This window comes from Narcine bancroftii, chromosome 6 (assembly GCF_036971445.1).
Source record: "Narcine bancroftii isolate sNarBan1 chromosome 6, sNarBan1.hap1, whole genome shotgun sequence".
Lineage (NCBI taxonomy): Eukaryota > Metazoa > Chordata > Chondrichthyes > Torpediniformes > Narcinidae > Narcine > Narcine bancroftii.
The window spans coordinates 205530853-205543389 of NC_091474.1; the positions used below are offsets into that span (position 1 = coordinate 205530853).

At 43.8% G+C, this 12537-nt stretch overlaps 1 long non-coding RNA gene across 2 annotated transcripts in view; it reads right to left on the reverse strand.

Annotated features, from left to right (window-relative positions):
- Nucleotides 1–558: 558 nt before the first annotated feature.
- Nucleotides 559–12537, reverse strand: part of LOC138737740 (uncharacterized) — a 31949-nt gene continuing 19970 nt past the window's right edge. The window contains exon 3 of one of the 2 annotated variants that reach the window (XR_011341187.1): nucleotides 559–759. This is a non-coding gene — a long non-coding RNA (uncharacterized lncRNA). Of the gene's footprint in view, nucleotides 760–11134; nucleotides 11277–12537 lie in introns of those variants that run through there. The other variant, XR_011341186.1, reaches the window with a different exon arrangement.

A 12537-nucleotide genomic window follows, 5' to 3' on the forward strand; every position in this document is an offset into this window, starting at 1 on the left:
CATTTGTGTAGCATTGAATATTTCTTTAAGGACAGCATATTCACAGCTCCCTAAGACATCCATACCATCTACCCTTTCAGATGGATATTTGACATTTTACACATGCATGCTCAAAATTCTGCGTGATGTCATGTACACGAAAGTACATTGAAACGTATTTTCTTGGTTTACCCTGTAAAGACACTATTCATGCAGCACCACTACCAAGCCACAAAAGAGAAGCTAAAGAGAGTCCCTTCAGAGATGTTTAATGCCCATAGAACCCACCTCCTCTTTTGATGCAATGACATTCTGTGCCTATATCACCTTCGTAACCACACCACTTCCTGACCTGTCCAGGGATGAACCCAAGTCACACCTCCTCAACAAGTTTCAGATTTCTGGTCTTCACACCCCACAATACAGAAAGCAATTTACTAGACATGAAAAATAAAACCTTCACATGAACTCTGTGTTCTCCAGGGCTGAATTTTAATTTTATTTAATTCTAAGAGTATTTTAAGGTATGCAAGGAAACATCAATGGGTAACAAATTTTTTTTTTAAATGATCAGTGATTTTCAAGCTTTTTTTGGTTGAATTTGTTGGAAGATTTCAGTCAATGATCATATGTTAATTCATTAAAAGCTCATCATGCAAAACAAAAGCCACTCCATGAATATATCATTATTAGTGACGGGTTACCACCAAAGTAGCCCTGACATATTTCTTCTATTTTTAATGTTGTAGTTCCTTCTTATCAATCCTTTTCTTACAGTATCTGGGAAATAACATAATGCATCTTGGACATTAATCACATTAATCATTAAGCGCAATTACTTTCATCTTGAGGCTACATTATTTATTTGGTAAAACTTGCATATTATGTTTTGGTTTCACACCAGTTTCCTTTTCACTCTCACTCACAGTTTGGCCCAACACAGCATACTGCAGAGTTAAGAATCATATATCAAGTATTATTAGTGCATTCTTCCAAGGAGACTCATATGTTTTGGCTCAAGTATACAGTTTAAATGTAGTCTCAGTCTAATCCCATATATTGTCCGCCACACACTAAATGTCTCTGTTCATGAGAGTAAAACTGTTGCATCTTTCACATTTTCTCATTAGATCATGCATAGAGAAATATAGAATTTTCATCCCATGCTTTAATTATAAATTCTGTCAACAGCTGTTTATTTTTATTTGTCACATATTTCTTTGCAACAACAAGGAAATAAATGGTCAATTTAAAATGTATATAAAAATTATTAAAATCTAAATATATGGGTGAAGAAAGGTATAGCAGACAAGGTAGAAAGGGAAATAAGATGATGCTTTGCAAGGATCCCTTTAATCCATGGTCAATTTTGAAAAATATCTATAAAATTATCCTAAACCTCTAAATTAATTGACTACAGCCTTTTAGACATTACATCCTTAAATATAAAACCTGAAAATCAATAGCCCTTATTATGGAATAATGCTACATTGCAGCCGGCTGAACGAGTAAAACAAATGGCGGACTTACTGTTGCGTAGATAAAAGCTCACACTCGACTTGAGAGAGACTAACAGTTTTATTAGGTTACAACACAGATAGGATTCACAAACAGGCTTCAGAGGGGTGCTGGGTTTAGGCAGGAAAACATGGTTATATATGCACCCCAGGGGGAAGAGCCGTCAGTATAGCACACTTCTAGTGAATCCCAGTTCTCTACATTCAGAATTAAGGGTCTGTGGATGAAGAGAACAAGGATCAGAAGCCAGTAATTGACACAGAAGAGAAATATTTACAATACTATTTACAGATTCAGGTGGTCCAGGGGTCTGGATATCCTAGTGGAGCGCCTTGAGTCTCCTGATCCACCTGTGATGGAAGGGTTGTGGGCTGGAGCTCTGGCTTGATGATGGGGGTGGTGAGGGGTTCACTCTCCTCCTGAACCAGGTCCTCTAAGGCCCTGAGTGGGGGGCGGGGGTGGTGTGGGGAGAAAATGTTTGGTAGCTCATGGGGCACCTGAGGCAACAGATCCTCTGTTCCGGAGGATGCCAGGTCCCTAATGGAGATGGTGTGCTCCCTGCCATCTGAGTACTCCACGTAGGCATACGTGGGATTGGCATAGATCAATTTTACCCTATCCACCAGCGGGTCGGTCTTGCTTCTCCTCATGTGCTTCTTGAGAAGGACAGGACCAGCACTAGTGAGCCAGGCTGGGAGTGTAGACCCTGATGCCAATCTTTTGTCGAATGTAAACATGAGCTCATGAGTGAGTGTTGAGTAGTGACCGAATTGAGTGGAGCACGATGGGGAGCACATCCTGTCAGCGTGAATCTGGAAGGCCTTTTTGTTTCAGGGCAAGTTTGACAGTCTTCCAGATTGTGGCATTGTCTTTTTCAACCTGCCCATTACCCCAGGGGTTGTAACTGGTAGTCTTGCTGGATGCAATGCTCCTCACCAGCAGGTACTGACGCAGCTCATCGCTCATGAAGGCTGAGACCCAGTTGCTATGAATATAGCCAGGATACCCGAACAGGGTGAAAATTGAGTCTAGGACCTCCATAACGGACGAGATGGATGTGTCTGGGCATGGTAGCAAACGGGAAGCGGGAGTACTCGTCGATGACTGAGAGAAAGTAGATGTTCCCATTCATGGAGGAGAAAGGTCCCTTAAAATCGATGCTGAGCCGTTCAAAGGGCCTGGATGATTTAATCAGGTGCATTTTCATGGGGGAATAAAGTGCGGCTTGCACTCAGCGCAGACCTGGCATGACCTGGTCATTTCCCTGACATCTTCTATTGAGTAGGGCAAATTGCAAGACTTGACAAAATGAGCCATGCTGATGACCCCTGGATGGCAGAGCTCATTGTGTATGGTCTGCAGTTGACCGGTGTGTGCGGAAGCACAGCATCCCCTGGACAAGACATCTGGAGGATTGTTAAGCGCCCCTGGCCAGTAGGCAATGTCAAAACTGCTGGTGGAGAGTTCAATCCTCCACCTACCAATTTCGTCATTCTTGATTTTTCCACTCTTGGCATTGCTCAACATGAATGCGACATAGTAATGGTCCACGAGGAGCTTAAATCTTCTTCCAGCAAGGTTGTGCCTCCAGTGCCTTATGGCTTCTACAATGGCCTGAGCCTCTTTTTCCACAGATGGGCTCCAGAGCTCGTGGCCTTGAAGCATCCATGAGAAAAAGACAACTGGCCTGCTCACCTGATTGAGAGTAATGGCCAGGGCTATGTCTGAAACATCATTTTCCACTTGGAAAGGTACATTTTTGTCTACCGCATGCATGGCGGCTTTCACAATGTACTTTCGGAGGCAATTAAAAGCTGTCTGGGCTTCAGCCGAAAGGGGGAAAGTGGTGGCTTTTTAAGAGGGGACGAACCTTGTCGGCGTATTGAGCGACTCACCGGGTATAATATGAAAAAAAACCCAGGCATCTCCTTAATGTCTTTGTGGTTTCAGGGAGGGGAAGTTCTAACAGGGGCACACACTATCAGGGTCGGGGCCATGTAGCCAATCGTGTAGTCCTGAATACACACTTGTCAGAATTGTAAGTGAGATTCATGGCTGTCACTGCGTGGAGAAAGCTCTAGAGATTGGCATCATGGTCTTCCGCGGTGTGGCCACAGATGGCAACATTGTCGAGGTAGGGGAAGGTAGCCTTCAACACATATTCATCCACCATCCTGTTCATCTGCTGCTGGAATGTAGACACCCCATTGGTAATACCGAAAGAAACCGTACAGAACTGATAGCATTGACCATTAGCCTCAAATGCTGTATATGGGTGGTCCTCAGAGCAGATTGGTAGCTGGTGATAGGCGGCTTTCAGGTCGATGGTTGAATAGAGCCAATACTGCACGATATCATTCACCATATCCGAAATGCGAGGGAGGGGGTATGTGTCCAGGAGTGTGTTTCTGTTAATTGTTTGGCTATAGTCAATCACTAACCAGGACTTGTTTTCCCCCTTTACCACCACCACTTGTGCTCTCTACAGGCTGGTGCTGGGTTCAATGATCCCCTCCTCCAGCAAGTGCTGAGTCTCCATCTTTATAAACTCCCTGTCGGCCACGCTGTGGAGATGGGCTTTCAGATTTGGGAACGGTGGGAGGGAACAGTGTGGAGAGGCTGCAAGTGGATCCTCCATTCCGAACTATTACCAAGGGAAGGGGACCAGAAAACTCCAAGGTCACGCTTTTAAGGTGATGTAGAAAGTCCAGACCAAACAATATTGGACCACACAATTCATCTAAAATGTACATGCAAAATTTCCATAATTCGCCTCCTTCAAATGACGGATGAACAATACAATGTTTCTGTACACACGCTGAATGGGACGGGGACGCTAGGAAGATTCGGTAATTAGAGGGGTACATTTTTAAGTCATATTTTTGCACAGTCCATGAGTCTATGAAACTTTCCGTGGAGCCTATGTTAATCAGGCACTTGGTCGAATGTTCATTTACCTTCACTGTCACCATCGAGTTGCTGAGCTGGTGTCGTGTTCTTCCCTCGAGTGGCCCCCTCCATCTTGAGTCAGCCAGTGCAGGTAAGATGGCACCGACCTCGTGGTGCAGCAAGATGGCCGCCCTCCTTTCTCCTCTAATGATGATATCGGTGCTGAATTCATAATTGGGCTGCTGAAAGATGGCCACCGAGTCTTTTTGTGCTGTTTCCATTGGTGGCAGGTTGTGCAGCAAGTGATCTCAGGTGAGTCCAGGGCAGATGGCTCTGGGCTGGAATCGGATCCAGGAGCAGTACAGGCCATGGACTTCCCCGGACCTCCCTTCACGCAGCAGACCCTCACGCAATGTTCCTTCTTCCCACAGATGGAGCACGCTGAGTGTTTAGCTGGGCGGCGGGCACGGGGTGCTGTCCCTTGCTGCAGGAAAGACACTCTTGGGCTCAGGAAGCAGCAGCTGTTAGAGCAGGGGTTGCCATAACAGGAGCAGCCGGTCCTTGGAGGGGCTCACCCGAGAGCGTGAGTTCGCTGGCCTCAAGGTCATCGTTCTCGAGACTGGCCTGTTCCAGTGATTTGGCCAGCTGGACGTGGCTAGCGAGATCCTTCCTTCCCAACTCAAGTAGTCGTTGCCTCACATACCTCAAGCGGACCCCTGCAACTAGGGTGTCCCAGATCTGTCGACTTCCCGAAGCTGCCTCATACCTGCACTTCTTAGCAAGCTTCCGTAGATCCAGTAGGTAGTCATCAATCAATTCTCCTGGCCGTTGGCGCATAGGGTGAGCCTGTGCCTCGCTAGGACCTCATTCGGTGCCTTCATGTAGCAGGTCTTCAGTGCGTCAATGGCATCCTCATACGTCGGTCAGTCTCAGATGACTGCATACCCTTTCGTCCCTACCATTGAGATGAGCACTGACCTCTGGAGCTCATCTGTATGTAAGATGTCCCTGGTCACGTTCAAGTAGGCCTGGAAGCAGTCTAGCCAATATGCGAACTCCACAGACACATCAGGAGACTGGGGGGGTCTATTAACAGCATACTGGACTTGAGTAACACCTCCATCCTTATTTGTAAGCTAATAAAATTGGTGCGTAGATAAAAGCTCACACTCAGCTGGAGGGAGAACAAATGCTTTTCTTTGCTTACAACACAGGTAGGGTTCACAAACAGGCTTCAGTGGGGTTCTGGGTTTAGGCGGGAAATCAGGGTTATATATGGGCCCCAAGGGGAGGAGACAGGAGGCAGGACCAATCATCAGTACAGCACCCTTCTAGTGAATCCCAGTTCACTACACTTACCTTTTATGGAAAAGGCCTATAAGGCTGTTCCAGCATAGCTTTTATGGAGAACAACATTGGAAGCCATCCTCCAGAGTTGAGAGAGGTGGGGCATTGTGCATAGCACTGTCCATCATTGTGAGATCTAATGTATGTGGCAAGCAATGGTTGACTTCATTACTTATAATCCCCCACTCAGCTGGAACTGCTCTGGGAAATGCAGATCAGTTCCAGTTGCATGGGGGATTATGGGTAATGAAGACTGCCATTAAAACAAAAAGAGGCTCACCCCACCGGGCTTCACCACGTCCTTGTCTGCTCTGTTCCAGCCTGTCTCGGTGAAGGAGTGAAGTGCAGAGCCGGAATGATAAGATGACGTTTCCAGGTGGCAAGAGGAAGCCCTAACTCCAGCACCAATGATCATGGGAGCCCTGGTGCTTGCTCCTGGGTTGCGGGCTGACGACATCATAGTGACACCATCAGCTTGGCCCTAAGCAGCTGCCTTCAGCGGCAGTGCATTTATGGATCAAGGCAAAGTGATTCACACCACCTCTGGGACTAACCCCACCACCACCCCTCGGAAGGATCAGAGTCTGCATCGAGCATCCACCCGTTGGTCTTTTTATAAAGGGAGGTGCAACAATGTGAAGGCAAAGAATATCCACCTTTACATTTGCTTTTTTTTTAACCACTATAAAAAGGCCTAATGATTCAAGATGGAACTTTCCTCATAACAGATTGTGTGTATGTTGTTGCACAAAGGCACATGGGATGAATGTAGAATTGATTTGTAATGTTAAATCCTCTGTTATTAGTTGACAAAAGTATTTGATCTCAAACTAGGATGTTTTGCTATCAAGTACAAAGGTACTTCAAAAAATTGCAATGATTACAAGATAATATCCAGCAAAGAACATCCAATGCAAATACTTGAAGTCAGAGGAGCTCAGTGGAAAATTTAAAAAGTTGTGGCAGAGATTTTTGTCAATTACATTTAACAATAATGGAATTCTGTGAATAAATTCTCATCAGATTCTGTACAGTATGCAGTAGAACAGAAGTTTACAAGTGCAGTAATTGAAATAAAAAAACACAATGCTGGAGAAACTCAGCAGGAAAACAAAGTACTTTATATACTATATAAAGTAGGCTGTTTGACCTGCTGAGTTTCTCCAGTATTGTGTTTTTATTTCTATTCAGTGTGCAGTAAGTCAACTAGTCAAGTTATCTTTCTTTCTGAATCAGAATGATTTATCCCAGATTGGGCCTTCTTTTCCTTGGGTGATGATGGGAATTGTATTTAATTTGGTAAGGTTGAACAGTTAAGTCATTGTTAATCTGCCCTATGCGCCATTTTCTAAGGTGCCAAATAGTTTGGAGAAGGCCAGTACTAAATGCTTGTCTATCATTTGATGGACTGGGTAGAGTGTCATCTTGGACCTCAGACACTTAGGTTTGAGTATAGCCCCCAAATTTCCACCAGAGTTTCAACCAAAGGACTCCGTTTTAGTACTATGTTATCTTTCTGTGCTCTTGCTCGGAAATGTCAAGCTTTCAACACTGCAGCAAAGATGCCAAAGTGCATGTTACTATCCAAAGACGTCAGTTTCTGTTCAATGATTTTTTTTTTGGTTACTGTACAATTGAAGTTGTCCATCGCCTGGCTAATGGTTAGGAAGTAAATGTTGACAATTCAGCTTCCAGGTATTATGCTGCGATAATAAAACTGAAGACATCACATAAAAGAATTATGGAACAACCTTTCATATTTGTGGTTTAAAGTTTGCAACATTTATCCTGAATTACGATGAACCCTAAAACGTGAGATGTCCTTGTGGCAAGCATTTGTTTCATCTGATGTCTTTGCGGAATATCATGGCAAAAATAAGGCAAGCTCACCATTCAGTTTCAGTGAATTGTAAACATTAAAACAAACCTGCTTCAAAGTTGACCTGACTGAATAATTCACAATGGGCAGGTAATATGTCTCATCATTTTCTCTCCAAATAATATCTTGCTGCTGGCAGCAGTCTGACCTTGGCAAGAATGAAATAGGTCAGTTCTTTTCTCTTTTCTCGATGGTCAGTCACTACCAATTCCTCTTGAGAGAAGAGTCCAGAAACGTCACTGTCGCTTTTTATCCCTGCACAGAGTTGCTATTATAAAGTGTGCACCTGTAGAACCTATCTGTGACCTTTCCCATGGATACTTGCAAAGACCTTTATCAACCCCCCCCCCCCCACCACCCCCAACCATTCACAATAAGGATAAAGAAATTAGCATTTCTTCATTCCTTCATTAGAATGCTGGCTGTTCAAATGATAAGAACATAAAACAGTTATTGAAGAAGGCTGGAGATCAGACAAGCATGGCTGAGTCCAATGAAGAAATTCGATAAGGAAATGAGATGCTTTGTAGATCAGTCTGAAGTGATTAGCCTTTTGAACACTTGAATTAATATACAGGTAACAGGGGGCCCTATTGTACAGAGGCAGCCACCACTTACCTTTGTATTCTTCTTGCTAATGAGGAACATAATAGTTTGGCTGTTTACAAATGTATTTTAAAAGCACTCTGCCGTACTTATGTTAATGCACCACAGCAGAACTTGAAATTGGTCCAGTCATTATCCACAGAGGTATGCAAAGGCCTGTTTTATAACAGCTCCATTCAATCCCAGAGAAAGAGAGCCTCTACCTCTTGTGAATAACCAACCTCAACCTCACCATGTGACACTTAACCACAAAACCATATAACAGTTTACAGTTTACAGCGGGGAAACAGTCCAAATCAGCCCTACGAGTCGACACCAGTTCACTTGAACAACTCCACTAGCTCCCCCCCCCCACTCCACTCTTCACCCATAACCCTCCACCCCCCCCTCATATCCATGTACACATCCAAGCTTCTCTTAAATGACAGAAAGGACCCTGCTGCAACTATCTCCTCTGGAAGATCATTCCATTCTGCCACTACTCTCTAAGTGAAGAAGCATCCTCTAACATTTTTTTCTAAAGTTTTTCCCCCCTTACCCTTAACTTATGCCCTCTTGTTCCAACCTTCCTAGCCCTCAGGGGAAAGAGTCTACTCACGTCTAGTCTATCTATTCCCTTCATAATTTTGCACATTTTAGTAGGATCTATGTATATTAAAATGATGTTGGACAGTCACAAGTAAGGTTTGAATGTACACAGAGAGAAATCAGAGTCAAAGAATCAAAGGGAGATATAGCAGAAAACAGGCCTTTCAGTTCACTTAGTCTGTGCCAACCATCAAGTACCCCCCCTTACAACTGATCCTTTAATCCTCCATGCATGATGTATCACATAGTGGTTATACTGTTTACAATTATATGGAGAATACAGCCTCAGAACATTCTTTAGAACAGAGATATGGAAAGGTTTTTTTCTCAGCCAGAGGGTGATAAATCTGTGGAAATCATTGCTACAGAAAGCTGTGATGGCCAAGTCATTGGGTATATTTAAAGCAGAGGATAGGTTATTGATTAGTCAGAGCATCAAAGTTATGTGAGAAGGCAGGAGATTGGTATTGTAAGTAAAAATACTGAGCTATGATTTGAATGGTGGAGTGGACTCAGTGGGATGAATGGCCTAATTCTACTCCTATAGTCTTATGGTCTCATAATGATAATGAGTTTCTTATCATATACATTTTACAATGGATATATGGACTGAAATTCTTATTTGCTGCAGCCAGAGATACTTCAAAAGAAAATACTGCAATTGTATACATAGTTCGAATTAAAAGAGACAATAAATAGAAAAGATTTATATATAAAAATAATGACAGTTACCTTGGAAAAAAATGACTTTGCAATCGTGCAATCTGTCGGAGCAGTCCATGGGGAGGAGGTGAAAGCCGAAGAGTACATGGATATAGTGTCTTGAGCCATTGAGAAGGTATGTAAGTTGGCCAAAAGAGATCTTACTGCAGGAGCATCCTCATCCATCCCACATGAATAGATAAACAAACATGAATAACGGTGGATGGTGGAATAGTTAGATCCTCTCGAACGAATGAAAGAAACATACTCCTTATTTTTTAAATTCATGTCTTAAACAGACATGCTGAACATTCAGCACTGGACATGTTGAACTTCTTTTCAAGATTAACCTGATACTGAAAAGGAAATGGGATGTCGTTCCCATCACTAATTGGAGGAGACAGTGAGGATCTAATGTCTTGAATGTAACGAATGCTTTTACAGCCAAATGACTTGTTCACCTATTCCAGCAGCATTTAAGTGTATTATGTTTATGCCAAGCCAAGAAGGGCCGTGTGGCAGGTGTTCCCTTCCTCAATGGACACTAACAGCTTTTTATAGCAAGCTTGCATCAATCACATGGCAGACAAGCGTGCTCAGCGAAGATCATCGAAAACCTTCACTTCTCTCTCTGTAGCCCAGGCTGCGATAAAGTTACAGAGACTGAGTGATGTTTATTGAACTGAATAAATGAATTTACATTATCGATTATGTATTTTGAATAATGAATAAATGAAAATGAGTGAAGTTCAGGGCAGCACGATTATCGTAGCGGTTAGTGTAACGTTGTCACAGCATTAGTGACTGGGACATTCCACGCTGTCTGTAAGGGGTTTATACATTCTCCCTGCGTCTGCATAGGTTTCCTCTGGGTGCTCCGGTTTCCTTCCACTGTTCAAAATCGTACGGGGGTTGTTGGTCAGTTGGGTGTAATTGGGCAGCATGGGCTCGTGGACCAAAAGGGCCTGTTACTGTGCTATGTTTCTAAATTTAAAATTTAAAATTTACAAATTGAAGTCTTCAATATAGTTGATTAGATTTGCAATTCTCGCCTTCACTACGATCCTAATTTGTTAAGATAATACAAACTCACGATGTTTATAGTTTACCATATAGCTGATATTTTGCAATGAATTATCCGCTTAAATACTATTTCACCAGTAGAATCTTTATCCTTCGTTGCTCCCCACCTTTGGGTTTCATGCATAATGAAATATGATTTTGTTGCAAGAGTGGGTACATTTTCACATCTTTATATCAACCCAACTCAAATTACAGGCAATTTTAAGAAACAGGGTGCCACTGAAGTAGAGTGAATGGGTTTGAATGAGATAAGGCGCTCCACCAAATCTCGATGGAGGGCACCCATTTTGGAAAAGGGCCGTGAGTGATTCAAGAGACCCTAAAGTGCATAAGAAGCAGAAACACAGTAATGCTGGATGAACTCAGCAGGTCTCATAGCATCAATAGGATGTGAGAAATCTACTGAGTTCTTCCAACATTTTGGTGCTTTTACTAAAATCACAGCGTTTGCAGACTTCTGTCTTTCACTACAGAAGAAGCAGAAGCAAGATTTGACCAATCATTTCTGCTCTACCATTGAATTATCTGTTACCCCAATACCAATTTCCAGCAAAGATTTAAGAGAATCATTCCGTATGGAGTTTCAGCTCTGTACCGAGGGAGTTCTTCCCTCTCAGATAGACAGTTCACATATTGGGTCCAGACAAGCCAGCAGTGTAGCCCAAATGGAATTTGAACAATGAATCTGAAAAAGATAAATGTGAGGACATGGTGAAAGTTAAAGGATTTGGGAGCCTCTTTTAAAGAGTCAGTCACAACTTGTTGGCTCCAATGGCCTCCTTCTAAGCTTTAAGATTCTATGCCTTTGCAGTGAACTGGGATTCACTGGTAGTGTGTGGTGCTGATGGCAGGCTCTGCCCCCATCTGCTTACATATAACCCTGATTTTCTGCCTAAACCCAGAACCCTTCTGAAGATTACTGTGAGACCCGACCCTCAGTTATAAGCCAATAAAAGCGTTTGTCCTCCTTCCAGTCATGAGAGCTTTTATTCATGCTACAATTTTATTAGCTTATTCCCTAAATGATGGAAGCGCTGCTCGTGCCAGGTAGGCTCCTGATAGACCTTCTGTCTCCTGATGTGGCTAAGGAGTTCACGTACTGGCTAGACTGCTTCAGGACCTACCTGAACGTGACCAGAGACATCTTCCACACTGATGAACTCAGGAGATACACACTCGTTTTGAGGGTAGGAATAAAAGGGTATGCAGTCATCAGGGACTGCACTACATATGATGCTGCCATAGACACAGTACCTGGCGTTGAAGACATAGTACCTGAAGTCATAAAGTGAGGTCCTAGTGAGGCACCGACTAGCTCTATGTCACCCACAGCCAGGTGAGACCATCGATGACTACCTGCTGGATCTGTGGACGCTTGCCAAGAAGTGCAGGTATGAAACGGCAATGGACCATGTTCGTGAGGAAGAACAGATCTGGGACACTCTAGTTGCAGGGGTCTGCTCGAGGTACATGAAGCAGCGACTGCTCAAGTCGGGAAAGAAGTACCTGGCAAGCCACATTGAACTGGCCAAATCGTTGGAACAGGTCAGGTTGGAGAATGACGGCCTTGAAGCCTGCGAGCTCCCTCACCCAAGTGACCCCTTCCAAGGACCAGCTGCTCCCGCTACCCCAGCCCTAGGGAGTGCTTTTTCTGCGGAAAGATCAAGCATATCCAACCTAAAGACTCAGTGTGTTACAGCTGTGGTAACGAAGGGCATTGGGCGAGGGTTTGCCATGCAAGGGGAAGCCCAGGGAAATCCATGGCCTGCACGACTCCCAGATCCGATTCCAACCCCAAATTCACCCGAACCCACTTGCTGCGCCAATGGAGGGTGGCAGTGAGGAGACAGCATGAAAAGACTCAGCAGCCATCTTGCCGCAACTCAAATTCAAACAGGGCCATTATCATCAGAGGAGGAACGAGATGGACGCCATCTTACCCACGC